Source organism: Microtus ochrogaster, linkage group LG1 (assembly GCF_000317375.1).
Source record: "Microtus ochrogaster isolate Prairie Vole_2 linkage group LG1, MicOch1.0, whole genome shotgun sequence".
Taxonomy (NCBI): Eukaryota; Metazoa; Chordata; class Mammalia; order Rodentia; family Cricetidae; genus Microtus; species Microtus ochrogaster.
Window position 1 is genome coordinate 34016854 of NC_022027.1, and position 13338 is coordinate 34030191.

Below are 13338 nucleotides of genomic sequence, written 5' to 3' on the forward strand. Positions count from 1 at the left end.
GTAGTATTCTAAGCATTTTGAAGTCTGAAGCAAAGCCTTGTACTCCAGGGAGTTATTCTAGCATCAGTGCTGGTGGTTTCTAATAATCTTGCTGTCATTTTATCTTGCCAGCCCCTTAGTCCTCTTGGTTTGGCTTATTCTTTCAAGTTCTCAACTCAGAACATAGCACAAACTGTACCCCAACAGCACCTTAGATGCCATAGTCAGCATTATGTCCTTTGAACTTTATTTTTTACTAAATTTAGACAGAATTAATACACCATTTAAAATGTAAAACTCTTCCTATACTAAGACAGAAGAAGGATATAAATAAGAAATGCAAATGGAAAATATTCTTTTTACAGTTGATCCTGTTTTGATGCTAAACAGAAAAAGCAGGACCTGAAAAGATAAACTGGCAAAACTTTGCCCTCTGACGTGCTTATTATTGTCTTGATTGGTCTGTTAAGATTATGAGTCAGAGAAAATTGGAATGTCTTAATAAGGAATGTAATTTGTTTTTATTTTCATTTTGAAACATTAAAGCATCACCTAAGTACTTATAGCACTTAAGGCATATTGAGATGATCTTGGAGTATAGCAGTCTTTTTATCTGTGAGTGATATCTTATCCTAGGTACTCATAGTAAGTACCTAAAACCACACATATTGTTACACCTAAATATATACTAAGATGTTCCATACAGATATTTTTATAAAATTTAACTTATAAATTTATAAAATTTGCCTCTAAGGCAAAGAAAGAATTGACAATAACTCTTAATGAAACAACATACTGGCATAAAGTTATTCAAACTTATGAGTTATTTTTAGACTTTGCAATTTAATGCTTTCATTCTCTATTAAGATAACTAGCTCTTCAATGTGACTTTAACAAATCTTTTACAGAATGTTTTCTAGTAGAAGTGCAAATTTTATTAAAATATTTTCAAGTATGCTAAAATTAACTTTTGCTAAATTATTAGAATTTGTTATAGTTACAGATGCTATAATTACTTTGAAAAATAAAATGAATAATTGTCATTGCAAATGACACAATAGTAAAGAAGGAATGAAATAAAATAGTATTAGCATTAAGCAAGTTCCAATTTGGCAGTTAAATATCAATATGCTATTCTGTCAAGGTAATTTATTAATTTTCTAGGACCTCTTCCATGTATTATCTTGTATTATTTTTCTGATTACTTCACTTATGTTCTTATAGAAAAAAATAACTTGACTAAATAGCTACAACTTTTCTGAAAATGAAGAGTAATAGAGGTAATATACCTTGCCCTTACAGCATACCTAAGAATGATTACCATGATTTTCAGTGACAAATCTAGTGCCTCTTGTAATGCTTTAGTTAGAAGGTGAGCCAACCTGTGTGAACTCATGATATTGAGATTGATGGGTAACGAGTTGTTTACAGATGTTTACATCACAAGGTTTTACTAGCATTTTATCCAACTGTTAGTCATCAAGCAATGAATGTTTTCTCAGTTTCTATTCTTGGCCAAGCTCAGTTCTCTTTGTGAAATTTACCAGTGAACAGAAATAAGGTCTGCCTTCAAGAGAAACACATTCCCCAAGTTATGCAAGGAGCAAATTAAAGTTATGATGGTAGCCTCTCGGGTAGTGCTGTCCAGAAGTGCCCCAAGGGAAATGCATCAATGTCACCTGACACATGTGCAAGAACTTTGCCTGGCTCAAGTCTCTCTGATTCCTACTTAGAAGTTATAGCAAGATATAAGTTCTGGAGACTTGGAAGTTAATCTGTCACGTCTTCCTTTAGTACATCACTTTGTTCTCTGCTATGAAAGCTGCTTGCATTACTCATGAATTTTGGAATTGTTTGTAAAACTAATTTTATTTAACCAAGTGGAGTCACTGTCTTTTTCCTTGCTTCAACTTAACCTAATACCAGTATTTATGAATAAAGTGATTTAGACAAAAAAAAACTCTTCTAAAAATTGTTGAGATAAATTATGATATTATCAATGTATAAACTATCATAGCACTAATGCAAAAGCAGGCATAATAATAATGGAATTCAATGCTTTAAAATTTGATTCAAATAAATACATTTAATACAGTAGGCTTGTAATTCACTCTAGAGGATCTGACACCTTATTATGGCTTCTGAGCACACATGTGTTCGGGTGTACAAATCCACACAAAGTTAAACACATATACATAATGGAAAACATGATAATGCTTTTAAAAGGTTGTTTCTATTAAGATTTACTCCTTTCGAAGATAACTATGCTGTCACTTCCTGTTAGGGGATAATCATTGCATACAGCCGAACAGTTGCTCTACGATTATGTTGTCAGAAATTGCAGTGCAGTGATGATCATCATAGATGTTCCTAGCATGTCTCTGGGTAGCTAGTGGTTCTACTCTGAGGAAAGAGGAATATTTTAATTTTGTAAATATGAATTCTCCTTTTCCTTCTTTGTTACTCATCAAAACACGTTCAGCCCATTTGGATTATCTTGTTTACAAAAGAGTTGTGCTGGCATCGCTCCAGTGGTGACACATTTTATGCTAAAAGATTTTGTACACTGCATAATGAGTTTAATTAGTAATTTTCGCACTTAGGTTGATTCAGCTTTCAGGCTGATCTTTCAAAAATGTTAATCAGATTATGTTTTTCTTGTATTTAAAACTTCTACTGTTGTCCGAAGTTTCAAATATTTAACACAACTTTCAATGTCCTTATGTCTCTTGCTAACTTCTCAGCTCTTATATGAGCTGCTACTTCCCCACTGTTACTGTTTCATGTTCTAGTTTCCAATGCTCCTCTACAATGTTCATTTTCTTCCTAGAAAAAAAAATCTCGGTTGAATCATTGCTTCTTTTACCCTAACTTTTTCACTATTCTTTTAAAATAGATCCTACTTTGAGTTTTCTAAATAATTGAATTATATACTATCACCAAGGTTTAAGAACGTTTAGCTGAAACTTTGGGATTCTTTTTCTGAATGACTTTCCATTTCTTTCTATCCAGCGGTTACTCAGACTCCTTTCTTCTTCAAATGCACACTGTACTTACATCATACAAGGAAAGCGTATACTCTTTCCTTTTTCTCCTTATTTTCTCCCATGCTCGCCACTCCATCTCAAATTTATGATTTCTTCTCATCCATATATGTGTGTGTATGTTATATGTGTGTTTGTGCTTATATGTATGTATATACACATATATATGTATTCATAAATATATATAATATATACTAATTCCATTTAGCGTTGCTGATAAGTAGATTGCTAGGGATTAACCACTTGTTATGAAGTTAATTTTCAGCTCATCCCTGAAAACAGACTCTCTCTTTCTTAGTAGACACTGAATTTCTGTAGCTCTTCATCTGAGAGTATGGTCTGGTGAAATTTTTCTCATTTACATTGTCATGTCAACTAGCATCATCATTATGTGGGTCTTTCTTTGGCTATGATATTGTTGAGATTTCATGGGTATAGCATCTCTTGCTCTCTCTATGTCAGCGTCCTGGTCCTTTAATTTTTACAATCTTTCAAATCTCTCTTGCCTATGAAAATATTCCATTGTTCTCCATGCTATTATATACTCTGGGAGATAAGCCCTCCTAATTCACAACACTTATTGTTTTAATAATTTATATTTTTAAAAAGTCTTTTGGCATTCATAGAACCCCTTTGAATAAAAACATAATCTTTTTCTTTAAATGTTCTTAAAATGATAATCTATTCCTTAGATAAAACATTTTTCTTTCACTGATCATTCCCTCAATTATTTCTTCTTTGTTACACACAATTTTTATGAACATTATTCTTTATATCTCCATATATAACCTTTACCCATTCATAAGACAAATTGAATATTCCAGACTCAGAAACTACACTGCTGCAGAGAAATCTGGAAAGTCTAGTATTAATCTGCACTCCATTTTTGTTTCAATGAACATCCAATAATATAGCAATCATTGTAATCACATATATCTTTCTTAGTTTTGTTTCTGTGCTATAGTAGCTCATTCTTATGAGTTAACCTCAGATCCTCTTAGAAATTGCATTTTTGCATGACTGTATTGTTAATTGTCTCATCCTGTATTCACACATGTTGCTATGCAATTTATATTTTTTCCTTACAAATATTTTCTGTTGCTTCTAGATTGGTCAGTGAATGAAGTACATGAGACAAAGTGCCATTTCTAAGCTCAGAGCATGGAGGCCTCATATGTTTCTGCTAGTTCTCTTGTACAAATCATTGTTTGTTTTCTCCCTTTCATGTTAGCATGTTTATTGGTGTCATTCTTGTTCAGGTCTTGTTTAGTCGGTCATGTTGGTGAGACTTTCTGGGTATAGGCTCTCTGACATTTCTAAGAGATAGAGTATCACAGTGAATTTCCTGTTCTGGCTTTTACAAATCCTTCTGTCCCCTCTTCTGCTGATATCTCAGAGCCTTAGATTCAAGAGTTGTGTTAGGGATATGACAGGTGATGCTGGGCATCACCGGATAATACGTTCTCTTCATTTTCGTCAGTGTTGATTTCTACAATGATTTCCATCTGTAGTTTCTTTGAAGAGAGGCGAGACCTTTATTTATTTGTCGGCATAGGATAAGTATTTCAAATGTAGTAGGAATCATGCTGGTTTAGTTAGGAGGGGTTTGTAGGTTCTCCCAAATCCCTGACTTTCCTGGCTCTAGGTTTCCAGTATATGGCATGAGTTCCCTTCCGTTGTACAGTTTTAGATCTTGTATGCCTGAGTCAACTAGGAACATTCTACTGCAGAATATTGAAAAACTATCTGAGAATATAATCAGAATGTTGAGAAACTATCTGAGAATATAGTCATGTCAGTGGAAAGCAGCACTGAAAAAAGGGAGAGTTGAAAGGTCAGATGCTCAATGACATGATTGTAAAGTCCAAACTTCTGTTCGTATAGTTGGTGTGCATCCTTAAACTTCACATGACCAAATACAAACACACAGTCTGTCTTAATCTGTAATTTACATCACAGTAAGTCAATCTTACCTCTGCTGACTGGAGAGGAAGAATCTTCATTCTCAGCCACTGAATAACAACAAAACAATAGTTGTCTTCATAGCTTGCAAGCTTCATTGATATGCATATTCTGAGAACTCTAAACTAATAAACATGATGTATCTAAGAGTAACATAAATCTTAAGACTTGAGATTTTATGTTGATCACATTTAATCTAAGTTTACTGGTAAAAAATGCTTCATATGTGTTCCCATAGAATATTATTTGAGTGCAGCTCACCAAATACTCTTTTGTCTTCATAGAAGAGAACTAAAGTATAATACTTTAGTAAGACATTAAAGAAAAATGACTAAATTGGTGGGAATTCAGTGTTGAATTTCCAAACAAAAGACTATTTGACCCATGCCACATTCCTTACAGTGGAAACTCATTATTTTTCTCTGAAATAATAAAGAAACATTTCTATTGGAGGAAAGTATTTCTCTATGTTGATCCGAATTTGACTCCACTATTTTGGGTAATGATCTTTCTCCTTCCATTATATAATTTCAGATATACCAGAGAGTACTTCTTTTTCCTCACAAATATATGATATATATATATATATATATATATATATATATATAAAATAGCAAATAAATAGGGATGTATCCAGTAAATTTTTGATGAAAGCAACCTCAAATTAAAACATGCAATAACAAATAAATCAGCCTCTAGAACCATGTGAATAGTTGCACCATTGAAAAATGTCTGTGTTGTGCTCAACCTTCAGTTGCTCAAACTTAACAGTTTCTTATTTCAATCTGTTATTTAAATTCCACATTCTGTATTTGTTCACTTATGAATATTCCAATCTGTTAAATCCTTTTTATAACCACATTATCCAATAGCTCTTTAATTCCTTCTTAATGCCTTTTCCTTGTACAACTTTAATTCTCTTCTTTCAAATGTACATTTACTGACTTGTTGACCCCGCTACACATTGTTGATTCAAAATAAAGCATAAACTAAACTGTCAGAATATTCCCAAATACTGTACTTGTATGCAGATTTATGGTTTTATATGTAAGGATTCTCATTGCTCAATTAAGTCCAATCATCTAATCTTCTAAATTAATTTTTTATTATCTTTTTCATCTATCAACTTTATATTTTCATTGGATCATTTTAATAAAATTTCACATACTATGACTGGTTATACTAGGTATAATTAACAGTGGAAAATGTTTAAATGGCTGACATCAGTGTATCTAATGAAACCAAAAACCCAGAGCTTTTGAGAATATCAGTCAACACTATTCACTCCAACAGGCATTCTTCCTCACGTTACTTTCGGTTCCCAGAATATCAGTATGCCAATAGGAAATACAAGTATAGGAGCTACTCTCAGCTCTCAGGAGGAGGTTTAGAACTCTCATGTGTATGCTTTACTGTAATCAGTTGTATCTGTAAGAATCAGGAGTTGGAAAAAAAGGACCTATTGTGTTAACAGTGTAGCACACTTATGACTTTAGTTTCTTTGACATACCCCCAACCAAAGCTTTTAGAAGAACATCAAATCTGTAAAAGGAGGAGGAAAGAAGGGAGCAGGATAGAAAAAACAGAGAAAGAGAAAGAAAAAGAGGACATGATTACTATTTTGGATTTACCTACATTCCTTCTCACAGATGGAAATTAGGAAAGAGCAACAGGAAATATGCAAGCAAAGCATATGCCAAGTGGGGAGAAGTGTGTTTTGAAAATATCCAAGGGAAGCCCTGCCACAGGACGACTAATTACTGTCTTCATTAGTGCTTCACAACAAGAAATATGAGCTTAAGGGGAGGGAATGCCTAGATTTCTCCAGAGAGATTAGAAAACAAAGTGCTCCTTGATCTGATCTCATCTGTTCCTCTCTTTTGTCTTCACTGACAAAGAGGAGACATAAATAATCTCCCACCTTCTGCTAAGGGCTGCACAGATTGCCAATTATTTAAATGAATGTGAAGGAGTGTTGACTGCTGGGAAGTATACTTAAAAAGAAAGGAAGAAGTCGATGTACCTATGCCATGACAGTAGATCCCAATTCTGCTGACGACGAGCACCCAATACTAATTTTAAAATACAATATAGAAACCAAGAGTCCTGGACTATACATTTCTGCCCCTTGCGTTGAGAAGACTTGACTATATTTATTATGAGTGCATGAAGATAAACCTTAGAAATATGAGCTACCTGAACTCCGCATCTCAGTCAGTCACAGGACCAGAGGTTCTCCTTGGCCCTCCAAACAGCTGAGTGTTTCCTCAGGGTCAGCATGGTCTTTCAAGACAGATATTATTTTAAAGTCATGTGTGCTTAACTCTTTTTAGTTGTAGTATTTACTGCTATAGGGAAGAACTTACATCTATGCCCCAAGGAGTCTCAGGAACAAAATTATAATGAAAATTGAAACCACTGCCCACATGCCAACAATCTTGACTGCTTTTCAGATGTTAATCCATGCGTAGATGAGGAAACTGAGGGATTGGCCATGTTTGAGCAACTGGTATTATGCTGTGGTTGTAATTCCTGCACTTGGCCTATAATATCTATGTCATAACCATTGTAAGATACTGTTATTTTAGGGAACACCACAAGCCATTTTCCAGCATTAAAACCTGTAGTGTGCTTATAACACAATATGTCTTTTACTCATGAACACCATAAGCTTTCTAATTAATTCTTGAGCAGGAACATAAGACTTAAGATTAAAAAAATTAGATCATGAGATCAAGTCTGTCCCTATTCTTACTTTACATATCATAAATAGCTTTAATGTTCTTTATTATGGATGAATATACCAAATCATAAAAACTATGATTAACTATTTTGATGTATAAACCCATGGCATTAAGAGAATATGTCTTCCCAAGCAACTTTCACTATGCCAATCCCCTCTATCTTTTACATTTTGAAAAACTGCAGTTTCTGTTAAATAGCTCCTGGCACTCCGAATTCTACATGTGAATATTTGGATGAGGAAAGAGATGGGGAGAAATTTTGTTATCATGTTTTAATTTCATTTCTTTAAAAATAAAAAGAAATAGTTAGACTTGCAGTAGTATCAGAAATTATCTCCCATCCCCCACCAAAGTATCCCTGTTGTTTCTCTAGATATGATTTTTATTGGTCCCATTCAGATCACAAATATACTCCTGTGCCCAGTCTTACCATGAAGATGATGGCAAATATGGCAGTGTGATCAGTTGTCTGTTGTTGAAAAAGAATGACAATTCTCTCCATTTCATAACTCTGGGTAAATAAACTATGATGAGGTACCATGGGACTGCTATATGCTGTATCTCCACAAATAATACATCAATTATCTAAGCAGTGTATTTTGGAGGCACTAACAAATCAGTCATTTCTTCTGTGAAGTGGCTATTTAGTAAAAGATTCTATTAAGGGGCTAAAAAAAATGGTTCAGCAGACAAGAGAACAAATTGTTTTTGCTGGGGACAAGGCTATGATTCCCAGCACCCACATGACAGCTCACAACCATCTTTAACTCAGATTTCAGGGTATTTGACACCCTCTAACCTCTGTAAACACCAGGCATACCAGTGTTCCACTGAGATATATGCAGGCAAAACTCGGAGCTAAGAGGTTTAATGGAATTGTTAAGCTAATGAGACAAGCACACAGAAACTGCACAGATTTTTATAACTTACATTAAGTACCTTTCTCCACCTTTACAGATTTCCATCTTTCTAAGTAAACCTTAACGATCCCATTTGCAGCTCTGCATTTGACTTTTCTGGGTAGGAATGACAACACATCATATTTATGAAGACTTTTTGTGTAAGCATGATGTGTAGTCTTCATGGTGCCCTTGAAAAGATAACAGGAAACATCCTCATTTTCTAGATTCAAGACTAGAAAGTTTACAAATGGATCCAATTATTTTTAGTTGATATGTACTTATACCCAGTATATCAATGTCCTATCTGCCAAATGGAAAAGACATAATGTTATGAAAAGAATCTCTTTGATTTACTTTAATTTAATCCATCCCAATTTAATTCACTTATCTGTAATAAGAATGTAGAATGTATTCAGTATTATCCCAAGTTCTCTAAGCACTGCAAAATACATACAAGGCAAATTTTTTAACATTAATTGTACATAATTTAATTGAAAACACAACTTGTGAACTTCAGAAATATAGCAGCATAAAACCGTGAGTTAATGTGTACTATAAATTCTTACCTGGAGAAGGTAGTACAGATAATGGCAATCAGATAAATTATTATACAACACAGTTGATGCTGAATCTCTCACATATGGACAGTCCTCTGCAACAGTTTCTAAATTTATTTTTGGAATTTATCCATGCCAAATTGAGTAATTTTTTATTTCTATAGCTATACATCTAAGGTCTACAATGTGACATGTATACAGGTAACACAAAGAGAAGGCTATTCTGATACATATAGAATTATAGTTTGGAGAAAGAAAAATTATTAAATTGGCAGACATATCAACTAATGACACAATTCTTTTTTGTATTAGAAGGGAATAACACAACTTTGAGAGAGAAGATGTTATGAGAAGCTTCTTTGAACTTGGGAAAGTGGGTTGTTAGGAAGGTTAATGCTGAAACATTTGAGTGAAGATGTAAGAATGAGCCAAGGTTATTTGTGTGAGGAAATAAATAAAGAAGATCTCTGAGAGAAGGAAGTGAATGAAGATTCGCACCAGAGAGAACAAATTGGAACAGGCTAATGAAAAGATGAAACATGTTTAGATATGAATCAGTAGGATAGCTTCCTTTTCAACTTGTTCTTTAGATTTCTGGGACAAATGGGAATTTGATATTTATGTGTATTAAGAAAACTAATGGTTGTTCAGGGAGTTATGAACATGGAGTGTTCAAGAGGAACAAACAATATTTTATGAACAATATGTTTGGAACAAAAGCTTCAGGAGGTTTGAAGGACCTTGGAATTAGAGCAGAGCAATATGGGCCTCTCTAAAGATTTCGAGCTAACAAAGGAATTCAGAATGACTTCTGGATATTTACTCTTAATCTCCTGAGTAATAAAATTTCATTACAAGATGTTCAATATTTTTAGTGATTTGTTATCTGGTTAGTCATCTCAATGAGAATGAGAACAAACCTTTGGTTTTGAGTTTCCCCACTATTATATAAAAACACTGCTCTGTTCATTAAGAGCTGTTAGGTAAATTTTATGGAGCTCCTAATCCAACAGTTTTAGAGGTTGCATTAGTAAATGTAGAGAAATCAATTATGGAGTTTTAAAAACAGGTCTAGTGTTTCATAAAAGTAACTGTAGTGATCCAGTCATTAGTCTTTCTTTCCTTGAGTATCTCATGCATTAAGGGATTATGAATGATATCTCATGCATTAAGGGATTATGAAAGATACATCACTAATAGACAAACAGATATGGACAAGGGACCACAGATAATAAAGATGACAAACTTTCAGCTTCTTCCTCAGTTTTCTGACTTCAGAGAAAGGCCTCACACTGTGGGCCAAATTTCTGGCCAGGTTCTTCTCATGTCAAGAGGACCTTGCAGGGCAGACAAGATCAAAGCGATTTTACTCAAGTTGTGGGCCTTCTAGCTGCCCTTTGTTTTGCTTATCAACTTTAAATTAGACCCCAATTCTAACCTCACAAAGACCCTTAAATCCCCAGCCTTCAAAGATAGATGGACTTTTGCTTCCTGAGTCACCGTCTGCTTTGAACAGGATCTTTTTCTCTGTGTGCTTTGCTGCGTGTGATGTTTCTCATCCTTAATGAAAGTCTTTCTTCGCCTGTATATTCTTCTCGCTACAGCTCAGATTTCCTTTGCTCTTACAAGTTAGGCTCAAGATTTTTACAGCTGATTAATTCTTTTCCCGGCAGACAAAACAAACCCCATCGAGATCCCTAGATGGTGTTATTTAGGTCTCTGTAACAAACGATCAAGTGTCTGTCACTGTTACTGTTATAATGAGCTCATCAAGAATACTTCTGCATTTTATATATCTATAAAATAAGTGGTATGAAAAAGTACTTTATATTTCCTTAATAGCTGAATTAGGTAATAAATGAACAAATTATTGAAGAAATGAAGTGACCCAGACATCTTAGATTATGATGTTTACAGCTGGTATAGTTGAAGGGAAGTACTAGAGATAAGCAAACTGTGTAACACATAGTAGTCACTCCAGAAAAATAAGCATTTGAAAGGGAACTGATGTAATTCGATAACATAGTAGGTATATTTAGAAGCAAGAGGAGTTGAAACATATATATGGCTTAGAATTTGAATGTGCAGAAGATTCATTTGAGTCATTATTTTCTTTGTCTTTACATAGGTGTGGATATACTGAGCTCAACTCATAAAGGACCATTCAATATATTTAGCAACACAATCAACATTTCAAATACGGGAGGTCTAAGATCATATTTAGAGAACCTTTTCTACTTTATGTACAATGGGTAGGATTAGTTATTCTATTTAAAACAATGGAAAAATAACTTTAATCTCTTTGACTTGCAAAGCAAACTTATTCTTAGTAATTCAAACACCTTTTATAATAATGACTTGTCATAGGAAAGGATGAAATGGGAAGACAGAGCGGAGTCAAGTGGGTAAGTTTGGAGGGAAGGGAACAGGACAAGGTTCTAAGTTTTCCTACGATTTCTTACTTTAGGGAAACAGTCTGAGTTATAAACTGACCCTCAACAGTACCCATCATTTAAGACAATTACCTGAGCATTTTAAGACTATTTTAACACATTAAAAGCTCGTGTGCTTTGCAGAATCCTACTGAAAGCTTTTTCTATACACATGGCTTCACTAACAAATTCACTCTATACATCCAGACTAGAAACCAGCCACTAAGAAAGCAGACCCTGGAACCATAGAAAACAGCAAAGCTAGGTAAACACTTTGCATGGGTAATTTATAATAGTTTCAGGGAGTTCTCCTGATCTTCTGAAATCCTGGGAGACAGAGCCATTTGAAAATGAGCTGCAGATCTTCTCAGTCACCATTTCTGCTCTTTTAGAAGGATCTTTTCCAAATATGTAATATAAACAGGGCTTCAATTTCTCATAGAACTTGGCTATCTGGAAACACACCTTTTCATTCATGATTATTAAAATGTACATTCAAATCAGATAGGATGTCCAAATTGGCTTTGTGTCAGTCCTTACAGAAGCTGGCAAATCTAATGTGGACAGTACTGAAGACAGCACTGAGCAACAGCTGGGAATGACATGAACGTCAGCAGAGAATGGAATCCATGGTACATCCTATTAAAAAGAATATGGGTTATGTCTTAGACAAATTCCTGCTATATTATTCACAATGTTAACGATTGGTAAAGAAGGATAAATATTTTCACTTTTAGCATTAATATCTGTGAGATGTTTAATCTTAGAATGATAAAAATATTAATAAATAAAATATTTTATAATTAATGGCCATATATTACATTGGTTCCTTAATTATTTGGTCTCTGGATATTATCATGTTCCTATCTAGAACATTCAAGGTCTTTAACATTTTAAAATAACTTATCTAAGAATGAAGGAAAGGAAATTTCTATGGTCTGTTGGATTTTACCTGGTACTCATTAACTCTTATCGAATTCAAGATCTGTTTAAATTTTTTTTACAAAATTAATTACAGGAATTTTTATTCTAAATTTTCTAAAAGGAATTTGGCATTATGGTGGTGATATACACTGTCACAGACGTTAGAAGTTTTCCAAAGGAGGGAATCCCGTTGGTGCACAAAGTCTTGCGGGCTTCCAAGAAAAATATTGGCAATCTGGAATCTCCAGAACATTTATTGTGTCTCCTGTAAAATATCTGGATGAAAAAAAGATGTAAATTTTCTACATCTCCAGTTGCTTCCCTTCACTCTGAGGTTTTCTGTTTCTGTATATTGCAAGCTAATTATCAGAGGAACTTCTCCAAAATGGTATGTACCAAATAATAATTGGAGTTTTCTTTATAATAAATTTCCTATGAATAATTTCATGTCAGTGAAATATTTATTATAGTACTGAAGCTGCAAATAGGTTTCTTTTTATCTCGATATCATTATTGATATCAGGTCTATTTATGATTTAAATTTTAAAATGACTCTAGTATTCACCAAGTAAAGGAAAATCAGAAGTTAAGAACTAAAGGAAGCTCACATCTACTTAACTCTTCAAGATGCTTTGTTGCTCTGAGCACACACTTTCTCCTTCTCACTATAGATTGTGAATTCATTCATGACTATTCGATTAAAGAAACATCACCTTTTGTTTCTGAACATGATGAATAAGCTCCTGTTTGCTTGAAAGGTGACAACGCAACATTACTTTGATTTTTATGAAGGG